The sequence below is a fragment of the Pleurodeles waltl genome, chromosome 8, assembly GCF_031143425.1.
Source record: "Pleurodeles waltl isolate 20211129_DDA chromosome 8, aPleWal1.hap1.20221129, whole genome shotgun sequence".
NCBI classification, from domain to species: Eukaryota; Metazoa; Chordata; class Amphibia; order Caudata; family Salamandridae; genus Pleurodeles; species Pleurodeles waltl.
The window spans coordinates 708,162,274-708,176,913 of NC_090447.1; the positions used below are offsets into that span (position 1 = coordinate 708,162,274).

The following is a 14,640-nucleotide window of genomic DNA, read 5'->3' on the forward strand; positions in this document are numbered from 1 at the left end:
TCAGAGGAGGGACTATAGGAGCATAATGTTTAGTAATGCTTTTAGTGACTCAGCCATCAGCATTATGTGACATTTATACTTATGTTTAAAAGCCTAACATAGAGAAAGCTGCATTGACACGTATTTTTAAAAGTGCTCACGTTTTATTTTTTAGTGGACATTGTGCATACCAGAACTGACAATCTGCTAACAAGATAAAAAATGATGTTGAAATATATAAGTTAAGTGCCTAAACCTAAATTTGGTTTTGGGGAAATACACAGCTGCTAAGCAGTCCCCTCTAAACTTAACATTTATGGTTCTATCTTCAGCTTTTGATGGTGTGAATCGGTTGAAACTGTGGGCTCTTATAATTGATCGGGGACTGGACACTGTAATAGTTCCTGCATAAAGACACAAGGGCCAGGTTTCGAATTAGTGCACTGGATGAGGTGTCAGGAGACATACCCATTCTTTGTGTTGTAAGGCAGGGCTGCAGGAGAAGGCTCTCTTGCCCCACTCTTACAAATATATAACACACAATGCTTACCTATCACTATGTATGGATTTGAGGTGTGGGACATCTGGAATTATAAGGTGATCCAATACGAGGAGAATAGGTTAACTAGAAAATTATTGTCTGCCTCAATATCTGCCTCTCAATATATTTTCCACATAGAACTGGGGCTGTCATATGTGGCAGACAAGATAGGCGCTTGGCCTGCTCTGTTTTGGCTTGTTATATAGAAGAATTCAGAGGCTGATTTATCAAAAGATATTTTAACAGATTGCCTGTTTTTAGATAAAGGGATGCTTATCCCGTGTCTAGAATATGTGAATGCAGAATACTGTAAAATTCGTATGCACTCTGTTTTAGAGATCCATCTTTATGCAAGTAACTGTGGCACAAGCACTTTCCATCTATGTGGAATCCCAACGGCTAAGGGATGCAGTATGGAAGCATATTGTGATAGGCTATCTAAGTCTGACTGAGTTGTATGGCACTACAGAGTATATATTTCAGGCACGTAGTCATTGGAAATGTTCTTTATTGTTCTGTTTTAGATCCAATACAATGAAGTATTTGCTTTGCTTCCCATTGAGTTTTATACAGAACCTAGATTATGTGCCCAGCCCTTGTGATAATGTATATGGTCAGTCAATGTTACATTTTACCTTTTTTGTAAATCTTATGTTTACCAGATTTTATTTGATCCTGTTTTTTTAAAGTAATTGTCAAACTTTGACTCTGTGCAGGGCTGCTTTTAGATTTGTATTGCTGTTATGTAACGAAGAAGCTGTTTTGCTGTATGGACTTATTGTTACATGTGATCATCCTATTGTAACTCTGACTGTTTATTACCATCTGGCTGCTCTGGATACACGGACATTTTGTACAACGCAGTCTTTGTGATTGAGACTTTAACTACCTACTTGCATCTATAATGAATTCCTATACATCATCTACCCAGACCGGACATCTACTCAATTCCTGAACATTATCTGGATCTACAATACGGGTGTGCCCTGGCCACTCCTCTTTTGTTATATAGGCAACCACCCACTCCTTAGTGTGTGGCCCTCTGCCACCTGTGGTGGCAGGTGTTTTGGCTAGCCTGGCACCCACTACTATATTGTTCACGTAAATGACTACTTTCTTATCTTACAGCTGGTATACCTGTTGTTGATGTGCGAGCACCTGTTGGCATTCTCCACCTCTTTTGCTTTGCCGATGTCCTGAATTTACCAGGACAGTCCCAGTTTTTCAAGAACTGTCCGACATCCCAACAGTTTTTGCTGCAAACAAGACCTGTCCCGTTTTTAGAGAGAGGGTCGAATAAGCATGCACATTAATTACAATGTGGTGCAGGCCCATGTTTCCTCCAGCACCCTCTCTTTACACAAGGGACAGATTTTGGGTTGTAAAAAGATTTTGTGCTATGCTCTCCAAAGAAAACCTTTTATGTCAGACTTTGTGTTGGGAAGAAGGGGAACCTGTAAAGGTATGTAATTCTTCCCTTGGCATAAGTAAAGCTCCAACCTTTTCTCTCGTGGGAAGGGGTCAGGGATGAGTTTGTGAGCTCCCATTTTTCAAAAATGTTTGCGAGTGGTCACAAACTCATTTCATTTCCAACCCGTAAATTCCACTTCCCACTCTTTTTCATGGATGTGTTTCAACACAAAAAATCAATTTTTGAGGATTTAACTTCTTGACAACCAAAGTTAGAAACAGGTGTGATACAGGCTTCAAGCTAGCAATGTGGTATAAGGGACCAATTGAAATGGGTCAATGTGGTAATGTGGTAAATAGGTCATTAATGTTAAGGTGAGATTGAAAGCCTTAGCTAATGCAATTGATGCTTGAAAGCACTGCAGAAATTACACAAAAAGCTGCACAAAAGTTGTGGCCCAAAAACTGACCTAAGGACTGCAGGAACGATTGTCAACATGTAATAATGAGTAACAGAAACACTGGTATTTTAATAGTTATAATTATGATTTCCAACGAACGCTGTAAGATGCCACTGCTGTTGTGTTCATCAGTATTTATGACATAAATTCTGTTCCCTGGTGCAAAACAATCTTATATTCCCATGTCAATTACTATCCTAGGGGTTTATTGGGAGCTTTGGTTGGTTGGTTGGTTAACCGCAAGTGGTTTAAAATCCCTCTTTAGTCTACTACTGTAGGTTGCAACCACTTCTCAAGCTTGATGCACCTCTTCTTGTTGACAAAGATATTGTGTAAAAATGCTGCCACTCTTCTTGCCTTCTGCATTCCATTGTATTTTCCCTAGTGTTGTTCACGAGCATTGTCAGGTTTTGGCCTCAGCTTACCCATAGTCTTACAAACTCATCAACTAACTCATGCAAATTTAGTTTCATAGACTTGCCTGCTCGCATTGCTGGTGCCTGGATAGATGGAGAATTTTTCAAGGTCTCTCTCCTCACAGGGTTCCACCATAAATGATTTCCTTTTTTATTCGTGGCTTTAATAGAGCGCCATTAGCATGAATGACTGAATTTGAATCCAGTAATTCGCTGCTGTGAGAGAGGAGTAGTGGGCACAGAACTTGTTAACTTCTGTTGCTAAGTCATAAAGGAATTCCATGCTTCTTTGAGTGGGCTCTCTGAAAGCGTGCTAGAGTAGTGCTGGAAAGCAAGGAGCACAGCTTCTGGAGAAAACGAAAGGAAGGCACTGACAGTGGTGAAGGTGGTTAGCAGGAGACCATGTATTTTTTTTAAACTTGGGACCTAGGAGGAGAGGTCATGTTATGTATTGCTTCCCCATTACTACTTTGCCCCCTGCGTAGCAGTTAATGCATGGGCAGATGATTTTGGGGGCCATACATACACATAAAGTTATAGATGGGTAAAAAGTGAAATACACTTCTGTATTTCATCTTAGGGATCAGAGTAACATAGTGACAACTCGAACTTCACTCTCATTATCTATTCAACATCACTAAGAACACCTTGTTGAAAAACATCCCCATAATTCACTGTAACCCATCTATAATTCTATATTTTACGCCTGCCGACTTGATTTTCCCCTCATGCTTCAGTGCATATTCTACTATAAAGACAAGTCAGCATTGCTTAATTATGCGATATTGGCCAAGTTTACAGTCATATAACAGTATCATCAATGTGTACTGTTTCTCTTGCTGTTTTCCTTGAATTCAAGTCAAAGCTCAGTTCAGCAGTAAGTCCAATGGTATATTTGACTTTTTTAAATCAGCAATAAACAACACATATTTAGATTTGGTGGTAGGGAAGGGGTGGGGGTTAAAAATATTTTTTTTTTAGCAATTTATAATATTTTTGCAGAATCGTACACTAGTACAGCAAGAAAAGAAATATGAACTTTTTATGCATTTAGGCCCATATTTATACGTTTTTAGCGCTGCATTTGCGTTGTTTTTTTACGCAAAATCTGCGCAAACATACAAAATACAATTGTATTTTGTAAGTTTGGGCTGCTTTTGCATAAAAAAATGACGCAAATGCAGCACAAAAAAAGTATAAATAAGGGCCCTAGTTTTTTGGCAGTTAATTGTAAAAATGTGTGAATTCTTCATTATCAAATCAGATGTCATTCACAGAGCAACTTTAAGGACATAATATCATAAAAGAACCGCAGTGTACAATTTATCAATAGAGATGAAGTTAACAGAAAAGGGGGTTGGAGTCGGAGCCTCAGCTTCATCAGAGTTGTTTCTTTTTTTGGTCCTTTGGGATGCAAAGCTATTCATCTACCCTTCATCTCCTGTCATCTCTCAAATAATCTAACCAACAAGTCGGAAGGAAATTCCAGCTATGGGGCAGCCGTATACTTATGACCAATATTCTGGATTTGGGAACCCATCAATCCAGTGCCTAATCAGTGATGGTGGTTGCAGGTGGTGAATACCAGCGTTCATTTTTGGGGAACAGATCTTATTTTCCATCAGCAGACTTTGACTTTTGACCCAAAACAAGACAGAGAAAGGCAAACATGAGAGACAGACAGAGGAACAGCAAGACAGGAAAACAGTGACAAAGGAAGAAAGCAGGTAGGGAAAAAGCCTGCAAGCATGACATAAAGAGAAAGGAAGCGTACAGTTGTTGAAGAAGTATAGCATTGTGTAAGAAAGAAACATGAGGTGAGGTCAAGATGAGGCATTTTTGTTACGTGGCAACACTGACAATCGGCAGCACCGACAGAGAGCTCCTAAGAAAAACTTTGAACCTCTGCCCTTTCTTTTTTTTTTTTTTTACAAATTAAATAATGGATTTATCACGGAATAAAGGTTCATTGATCCAGTCAAAATCTTCAGTACTAACAGTAATCTTTTCCAAATTTGCAAATGACAAGATATATTCGAACAATTGACGACAACCTACAAATCAATTCATGAAACAATACATATTTATTGTAGAAAAACGAATTCAACCGTATGTACAAAAATATTGATTGAATCTACAATGACATACATTATTATTGCAGCAAGTGAGTTGTGGAGCCAAATTAACCTCACGGTTAACGAGAGGTCCTTATTAATTTAAAGAAATGGTTAAACACTGCATTAGTAATATCGGTTCAAATATTCACTTGAATCTGAAGAAACAAAAAGTAGTTGGCTCATGTATCCTTTCTCTTACACTATACTAATCCCCAGATGTCAGAATACACGTGATCACACTAAAACATACATCTTCTATTGTTCTCTGGCAGCTGGAACCTAATAAATAAAATTTGCTAGTATTATTAATTCATAGAAATAACTATTAATGTCCAGAGTAATTCATTTGAATATTAACCACACACAATGTATATAGCTGAACCGTTGAGCACTAGAGGATGCCCTGGGCAACCTTATTAAAATTACATGCTAGTTGGAGCCCTTTAAACCCGTCTAGGGCACTGAGAGTTTTTGTTTGATCCCTTTTTACCAATAGAAGACAATATATAAATCCTTGATAACCAGAGTTCACGCATAAACAAATAAACAGTGAATACTTAACCCATCCACTGCCTCACAGACGAGATATGGAGGCAATCTGTAAATGAGGCAATAATTATTCTTCATTACGCACACAAATATAGTCACATAAGTCAGGCTATGGTGCAAGTACTGCTTGATGATCCGTAGTGAAACTCATGTTAAAAAAAATTAAGCTTGTTCAGTGTAATTTTAAAAATCTTGCCTATTCCAGAGCTAAAAATCTTGCTTGTTGGATTAGGCTGTTCTTTCTGCGGAAGGGCCAAAAACCTACTTGTATATGTTTGGTCCCTGTCTGTAATAATACAGATGATATAAAGCTAACAAAATCGAACGTTTACACAGAGATTGTACTTTCCACTGTCAGATAGTTTCCACTGTCAGATTACATCAGGTAAAACATGCTGAAGTTTATCAGTGAAGAGGTCCATAAAAAGGCAAAATGTGCAGAATTTGGTGTGTTAAACACTGATTCCACATGCAATGCCTCAGTTGCAAGATACAAAGTTGGAATAGGAGTTATTCACCACATGTGGTGAGTACTTCACCCAGACATAATGGTATTCACCCTATGTCAACAATAATGCATCCTATACCACCTAACTCGTAATGAGGGCCTAATAGTGTTTATAATTATGAAATGCAAATGAACCATTGACCTTTATGATAGCTGTTCATATTGCTCATAGGACATATGAAACAGAAATCTGCAAACAACAGGTAGAGAGATTACTGTTTAAAATGTGTGTACATAAAAAATATAGAATTCACAGATCTATAAAAGTAACTCCTAAGGACCACATGCAGAAAACACAGATTCATTATATCTGACACATTTAAAACTGCAAACCTATAAGGAAAAAAATACATTGCATTTCAATAAAAGCCCAATATAACAAATGTCAATAAGTTAAGATCAACACACAGTGAATATCATATTATAGTGTCTTCTTCTGCCTGAGATGCAACACACACATTGAGTATGTCAGGAATCATAGATTGTTGTTTCCTTCTGTAAATTGAAACTCGCTTAAGATATCAATATATCTTCCACAATATTCAAGTACATGCATTTTCAGCGGATCACAAATGTCAACCATTCATTTGTAATGCAATAGGTCTCACATTTTCTTGTGTTAGAGCTATTGGCATTGTGAATTTAGAAGTGGACTTTTCTTGCCACATAAATGGTTTGGTGGTCACTGGCAGCTACTGACATCAGAAATCACAAGCCCTTGAGGAGGGACAAGAATATGACTGCACTACCTCGCATTGTGTAAACGTCTAAACAGAAATTGGAAAACGAGGCTGGAAAAGTGCTTTCTTTTTATTTTAACAGAATGAAAAGTCTTGCAGGCATTCTTGCCTCCCATTTCAATGAGCAGAGAAACCTGAAAAGATGTATGTCCCCAATAAAGAAGATAAGCAATGCCCTGTGTGAGGTGTGGTGAGTGCTGGCAGGGGCCGTAGAGAGAGACTCGAGGTGTGATGTGTGGCTAAGCAAGTTTTGCATCATTGTTGCCAGGTTTAGCTATATTCTACCAAAAAGGGCTTCTTGTGGCTTTCGTGAACAGTGAGCTAAATGACCTGGTGTTTCTTTTGTAAAATAAGCTTATTTGAGGAGCCAGAGGTAAACGAGGACAGCACTGGAATAAAGTCAAAACAAATGTCAGCGACATGGGAGGAGATGGGAGGAACAGAATGCTGCACTGAAACCCAGGCAGCTACCAGCTAAAAACACCTACAGTGAAAAGGGAGCACAAAAGAAATAACAAAAATAGTCTGTCACAGCAACAGATACAGAAACTAAAGTGGAATAATACAGTAGTTGGTCACTGCCCTGAAACAGAAAAAGGAGGGAGAAAAAGGCAGAACTGATCACTAGCAAGCAATACATTTTAAAGGACACTGCAACCATCAAATGAGATCGCTTTAAGCCATAAGAAGTATACTAAAAGTATACACAAGGTCAAATGCTTGGGCTCGACCTAATAAAAAATGGCTTCATTTTTATGTATTCTCTGATTTGGAGGTAGCAGACCATTAGAAAACTGCTGATTGATAATAGAAGTGCAGATATTGCTGCCCTTTTTTACATTCAAAGTAATTCAAACTGAACTAACAGAACTGAAGATTTCAAGTTACTCTTAGCTTAAGTGCCTAACCTAACCTCTTCTCAGCTCCAGAACAGTCTTTCCCATTCCACTTTGCCTCGTGGGCTACTCTTCCAGAAATATCAACAAGGATGTGACATACAAAGATGTTTTGGCTACAGGGACACTTGGCTGATGGTTTTTACTGTAGCAAGAGAATATCTATAAAGCTAATAGCCTCACAGATTAAAAGCAATTGATGCAACTTTAGTGACAACATTACAGCAAGGAAGTTAGTGCATGGCTGCATCAGAGTGACACACACGTTATTCTATCTCCTTCAGGTATGTGAAGAACAGAGGTGAGGTAACTCATAAGAAACTATCCAACATTCCTCACTATGCTCTAGTCTCGAGTTAGCGAGCAGTGGAAGGCAATATTTGTTTTTCTTTCCTGTGGCATAAGGATGGTGAATAACTTAATTTTGAATTGGTTATTTATGCTACTGGCTCTTAATAAGAGCCACACATAACAACAAGAATACATGATCACTTGCTATTGTTTCAACATTCTATTGTCTTCCAGAGTCCCAAACAGTTCAACAAACTTGTATCATGTTTCTAAATTGTGTCAACTGGAGGGGAAACAAGGTATCTTTAAGCTATGGGGAAAAGCATTGAGAATAGAGTGCCAACCTCCATGCACCTAAAGGCTTGGGATCCCTAATTAAAGGCTGACAATTTGTTCATCACAGTCACTGTATTGTATTCTCAAGTTTCTACCCCTTGAAGGAACCTCTTCCCTAAACAAGAATACATAAGGAAATTTGAATGCGGAGTATGGAGTGCTTGATGGGGAAGGGATATGGACTTCTGCAATGGCATGAGGTGTGTCCCCACTGTATGGAGAGGGAGTAACAATGTTGCTTGAGAATGTGAGAAGTGTCAAGTAGGAGAACTGCAATACAAGCCTAACCATGCTGGTGTGGTTGGGGGCATCAGCTTAGATTGTTCCCCTGAATGCTCCTACAATGGGTAGGATTATTTTAGGAGCTGTAGTGGTCTAGGACAGACTCAAGGACAGTTCTTGCCACATCAGCATGACTCAACCACCAGCAGATTCTCTTAGGAATCTTGGTTAATGTCCATCTCTGTAGCATTGGACAAGGATAGAGGTGGTAAGTAGCCCTTGAAAGCCCAGATGATTTGCACTTCTGAACAAGCAATGGTGGGAGATGCTTCAAGAATCATCATTGTAGGATCACAAATCAGACTGAGATTGTATCATCACCCCTTGACTAACAGCTTTCCTGTTGGACCTTTCCAGGCTTATCACTAAATTGTTACAGCATGTGCAGAATGCAGCTGCAGAATTATGTGGAAGTCCACAACAGTTGTCGAGGAAAATAATTTGTGCTCATACCCTTGCCTCCCACTTCGCATGCCTTCTTAAGTTCCCTGCCTTTCAGCTGCTCAAGATTAAGAGGAGAGTATTCAGAACTAGGACAGTCCAATTCCATTTAGGGCATGTGAGATAGATGTTAGCACTTTCACTGGAGCACTAAAACCAGGCGTGCCACTCAATAGTTCAGCTGTGAATAGATTTTAAGTGCAAACTTTCCTCACACTTTCAACAGCAGCAAGAACGATGGATGTTAAAGCACTCTATTAAGATTTACCATTCCATAAACATCACAGCAACAGGGAATCCACCCTATGGTGAGGTATGGCATACTTTAGTAAAATGAGGCAAGAGTGATAGGCAAGTTGGAGAGGCTCCTGTGGCAGTGAGAGTAGCGCATGGAAGGGTGGAAGGATGCTTAAAACAATTTAAGATTATGCTGCATCAATTTTACAGAGGTGGTCAGCTACTCACATTGATTGCATATCCTTCGCATGGAAACCTCACATTCACAGGTGGGAGATTCAAAAGGGCTGTCAACTGCATACACCATGGAGTGATGTAGATCTGTGGTATGATGCAAGATTTTGTACCATGATGAAATGGAACAACCACATTGGTTCTAACATTTCACACACCACACATTTACAAATGTAACCTGTGGTCCATGGATCCCTGGTGCTTCTCAGGGGTTCTGTGACTGTTTAGAAAATTAATTTTATTTACAGATTCATAAAGTATGGAAACAAAATTGAAAACAGTAAAACGTTATGTAAAAGTGTAGGAATTGGAAATTGAAGATTAAAAATTAAGTTTGGATCCTCAGCTTGTTTTGAAGAAACAGCAAACAGAATATAGTAAGGATGATAGATGGTCTCAGCTGAAGCTCAATCAGAAAGACAGCATACGTTAGGTGTAAAAAAGCCAAAGTGATATATTGAAGTTTAGCATATTGCTTCATTTTTTAAATTAAAAATCGAACTTTTTTTTAAATTCAACTTCTTAATAAAATTAAATCTTCTTGCATAGTTGTTTGCGAATTAAATAACATAGTTCCACATTTGGGTATTTGTTTGATGATTACTTGTTTATGTATATCTATGTATTGTTTTTATGTATAGAATTGCTTAAGTTGAGGTACCAGGCTCCCACTAATGACTTGGGGGGGGGAGGGGCTGGATTCCAGCACTGAGTCAATGGGGGTTTCTCAGATTCCAGTAATGATTAAGTGGGGGTCCAAATAGGAGTGAATCACCAGCAATCTGACCCCCTCCGCTGCTCAGATGGGGCATACTGCTGACACGCCTTAAGATGTTTTCTATTGCATCACGTCAGGAATGACCATGGCACTCAGAATCCCAGAGATAGACTGTGTGACAGGAATGTCAAAAGGTTGAGAGTCAACAGTAAAGCATTTGTAAGTGGACCAATAAACTGCCTAACCATGAATACCTTACAGTAATTTCCGTTGGCAAATATATTTTGTCAATGAAATATCAAGAATGTTCTCTCTGTAGTTGATGAACGTATTGATGGCTGTGTTGGTATTTTCTCTGAGGTGGAATATATGCACACACTGGCAACTCTCCAGTTTGAAATGTTTCCAGCACAGTGACACTTAAACTTGTGGATATTTTCTTAATTTGACAAAGAATGCACTTCGTTTTAAACACTCCTTATTCTACTTCTGTGCTGTTTTCTCAACTGTTAGTTGGTAGGACTAGTAAGAGGTGGAGACTGCTTAGAAGTGCATGCTTTTTAAATTCACATCTCCTGTGCCATATTTTAAAAGCCTATTAATTGCACAAAATGTCAACATATTACACATAGGCAGCCCTTTTGTCTGATGTCAAGTGGGTCTCTTTTGTATTTAATAATACAGGCATTAGATGTTAGCCATGTGGATGTTCAGTACTATAAATACCAGTCGATTGAGCTGTATACCTTCTAATCGACATAATGATCTTAGACCCTTTTCAATTTTGAAGACCAAGAAACAGCATATGTCATAATATTAGGCCCAGGAAAGTCTTTGTCTCCAACCTACAGCTATGTCAGCAGCTTCATTTATTTTCAGCTAAGAAATACCTTTTGTTTACTGTGAACTGTAAATCCCCTTGACTGAGTCATAAAGATCTGTCAAAACCCATATCTAAAATAAAAGATCTAACATAATTTTTTCAGCATTATTCATTAAAAGGGGGGGGGTCAACTACTGACTTATTCAAAGACCTCACGAAAAGTAAACTCTTGACTTTCTCAAGACTTAGGCCCAGATGTGAAAAGCATTTTCACAGATATAAACACTCAGGTTTGGAGATTGCAACCACAAAAATGCTTTTGTAAAATGTGCTAATATAATTTTGGAAATTGGTAAACTTTTACCAGTTGCAAAAATGGCATTCCAACTCCACACAAGTTCTATTAGTGGAAGGGGCATGTTGTTGGCGTCCCTTCCAAATACCAAATCGGTATGCAATGCATCAATGTTTTCCAACTGAAAACCAGTTGCAAAGTGTTGAAAAGTTATTGACTCCCAAGTTAGAGTGGTAATCCATTCACAAAATTTAAGTGGTACTCTTTCACACCCTTCCCCTTTATCATTGTTAAAAACTAATTTGTCGGGGTAAGCAGTGGTCTAGGGGACCATTCACAACTCTCAAACAGAAAGTAAACTTTTTGCAAATGCAACACAGATCCTTTAAGGAAAACGGGCTGCTTTACAAAAAAAACCTTACTGAAAAGTGATCATAGACATGGTGGTCCCCTGACCCTAGCAGACCACCATACATGTGATGGTCTCCAATCAGGCTGAGTTGGAAACTGCAACCCATCTGCACCTACCTCATTCTTTCGGTTAGAAACCACTCCAAATCAGAACTTTATCAACCAACCTCTTAGTACAAAAAGTCAGTTCATAAAATTCTCTCCTGTTTGCAAAAGTACTGGCCGGAAATTGCAACCAGTTTTTTTTAGACCACTAAATAGTACAACTGGCCAATATTGCTGCCATGTGGCTTCCAATCACAAGTCAGTGCTATGCAAATTAATAACATAAAATCAAAATAATAGAAAGTGAAAATAAGATCTGCATTTACCTCTAAGAGCACATAAACATTCTAACCACAGAATGGAGTGACAAAATATCACACTGAAGCGTCCAGGATATGTTGTGAGTCTTGGTCTATTGTCAACAATGACCTGGCTGGTGATTTTTCCCCAGTCTTCTTCCCTGTAGATGACGATTAGCCTACTGCTGGAGCTTTTTAGTGTAGAGGCAATGACTACAGTTTTGTAGCCACTAAAACCTCATGGATGAGCACATGGCACAGAAAAAAGCAGACATTTCAGAGGAGATTAGCAAGAATATAAACCTCTCAACAAGCTGTCAAAGAATTAATTGAACATGAAAAACAAGTAGAGATATCTGATAAAAAGAAGTCTATTTAATTTGTTTGTTTCTGTCCTATTGGCAAAAGAAGGAAAACATCTTTCTTATTTCGAGATAAAGGGTCTCATTACAAGTTGTAACCGCTGTGCGGCCGCATTGCGGTGCCCATTTTGACATCCCCGCTGGGCCGGCGGGCGGGTGGGTGGAGACGGCTCCCATGTTGCGGCTGTGCGACTGGTGCAGTTGCACCCGTCGTGCTTTTCACTGTCTGCAGAGCAGCCAGTGAAAAGCCGCATGGGGCCCTGTCAGGGGGCACGCGACTCCCCGTACCGCCAGCCTTTTCCTGGCGGTTAAAACTGCCAGGAAAAGGCTGGCGGTCGGGGACTCATAATCCCCTGGGCAGCGCTGCTAGCAGCGCTGCCCAGGTGGATTATCACTGCTGGGGCAACTGTGGCGGGAAACCGCCGGCCCCGGCAGTGCGACCGCAATGCGTAATGACCTCGGAAGCACCGCCAGCCTGTTGGCGGTGCTTCCGTCATTTCAGCCCTGGCGGTCCTGTACCGCCAGGGTTGAAATGACCCCCTAAGTGTGCATTGTGGAGAAAATTGGCTTTTTTCTGAGGTTATGCAGATATTAGATAATACTGTGAAATAAACTATTTAGCAAAATAATAACACAATCTGTAGAAACTAACTATAGTAAATACACATATATAAAGAAAAATCGTCAGTTGGTACAAACTATTCCAAAATATAATCCGTTTATGAAAGCTAAGCAGCTGTACCACCACAACCTATATGGCTCCAGGGAGTCACCAAACTAAAAACAACTTTTGCTGACTATTAGATGTTAAACCGTAATCCAGCTAAGCTTGTATCATAGTCAAAGTGCCATTTCTGTGATATGGTAGACACTGTGCAACAGAATGATATACATAACACATACTAAGTCAGTCAATGTATGGAATAACGATTTATCACATTAGGTGAATTATGATGAGTTTGTGAGAGAAACAGCACATAGAGACAATCTTGTTTGATGTCTTGATTGTTGTCCCAAGTAGATGAGGAAGGCAGGGTCCTGTGTCCCGCACACCAATTTAAAAGATGTGACTGACCGTGCCCAAATCAGGACCCAGGGCCTGTCAAGTATTACACTGCAAACTAGGTGCAAGCATGTAACATACAACCTCCATCTGGGTCGCATTCTTTAAGATAAGTACATTCTTTACCTATAAACTGAGCTTTGTTTCTGCACTGAGTACTAAAATCTTCATCATCCGTGGTCAGCGAATGCTGTAAGCGAGCTGTGTCAGTCTAAACGCATGAGTATAGCCTTGACTGAGTTGCATCACGGTACAGTATATCCATCCAAAATATCTTTTTCTCTGTCACTTTCAGGTAAAAATGTTCATGATCCAAAACGCATGATTACACATATGTGATTAAACTGTGGTTCTAAATGAGAGTACATACATGTTCACCAGATTGCATGAATTACGAGAGAACGCAAGTATGTGAAGCAGATGATGAAAAGCAATATAAAGTTACTAACATTTGTTTCCAACATGTGGTGGGCGACTGATAAAGGCTTCAGAAACTGTTAATGACTTCTTCAGAGGAGAAAAGAGTGGAGCAGGCGTCCACTCATACATAGGTTTAAATGTCCACCACCGAAACTATGTGTTCATTGCCAAAAACTGACACCGTCGTTGACCTTCACTGGATGATCAGCACATTGGGACTGTTTGGTACAAACCACCTTTTCATGTAAAGACCCATTGAAGCTATGGATTTCCGACTTGCTCCTGTTATTTGTGGACACGTCCTACCTTTGGAGTCTCTTTTAGCCATTGTGCTAGGGGAGCATCACTCTACAACACACAATCAATCAATAAAAAGAATCAAAGATGCATTTTTTAGAATTTCTAGCTTGAATCCACACAATATAATTGCAGATGCCACACTGGGCTGTTGTCGGTCATTCATGGTTGTATCTGTAATCAATTATTATGGCAAGTGTAAGGTAATCACCAGCTTCGGCGTCCATACATTCTGTAATGTCTTTCATTTGTATTCACTGGAAAAGAAGAGAACAGACATTAATTAGTGTTAAGAATAGGTCTGAAGAAGTAGCTACTCAGGTAGCCCTCTAAAGCGTGTATGCTTAATCCAGGGATCCTGGCCCAGGAAATACGTAGATACATTAAAAAAGGATGAATTGCTGCTATTGAAATATTAAGGTCTGACAAAGACATCTCAATGCCTGCCGGAGCTCAAGGATTCAATACA

At 39.4% G+C, this 14,640-nt stretch overlaps 1 protein-coding gene across 1 annotated transcript in view; it reads right to left on the bottom strand.

Moving 5' to 3' along the window:
* Positions 1-4,872: 4,872 nt before the first annotated feature.
* Positions 4,873-14,640, bottom strand: part of IMPG2 (interphotoreceptor matrix proteoglycan 2) — a 658,631-nt gene continuing 648,863 nt past the window's right edge. Inside the window, exon 22 of the mRNA XM_069203500.1 lies at positions 4,873-14,428. The gene's annotated coding sequence lies outside the window, so the exon portion shown is untranslated. The remainder of the gene's footprint in view (positions 14,429-14,640) is intronic.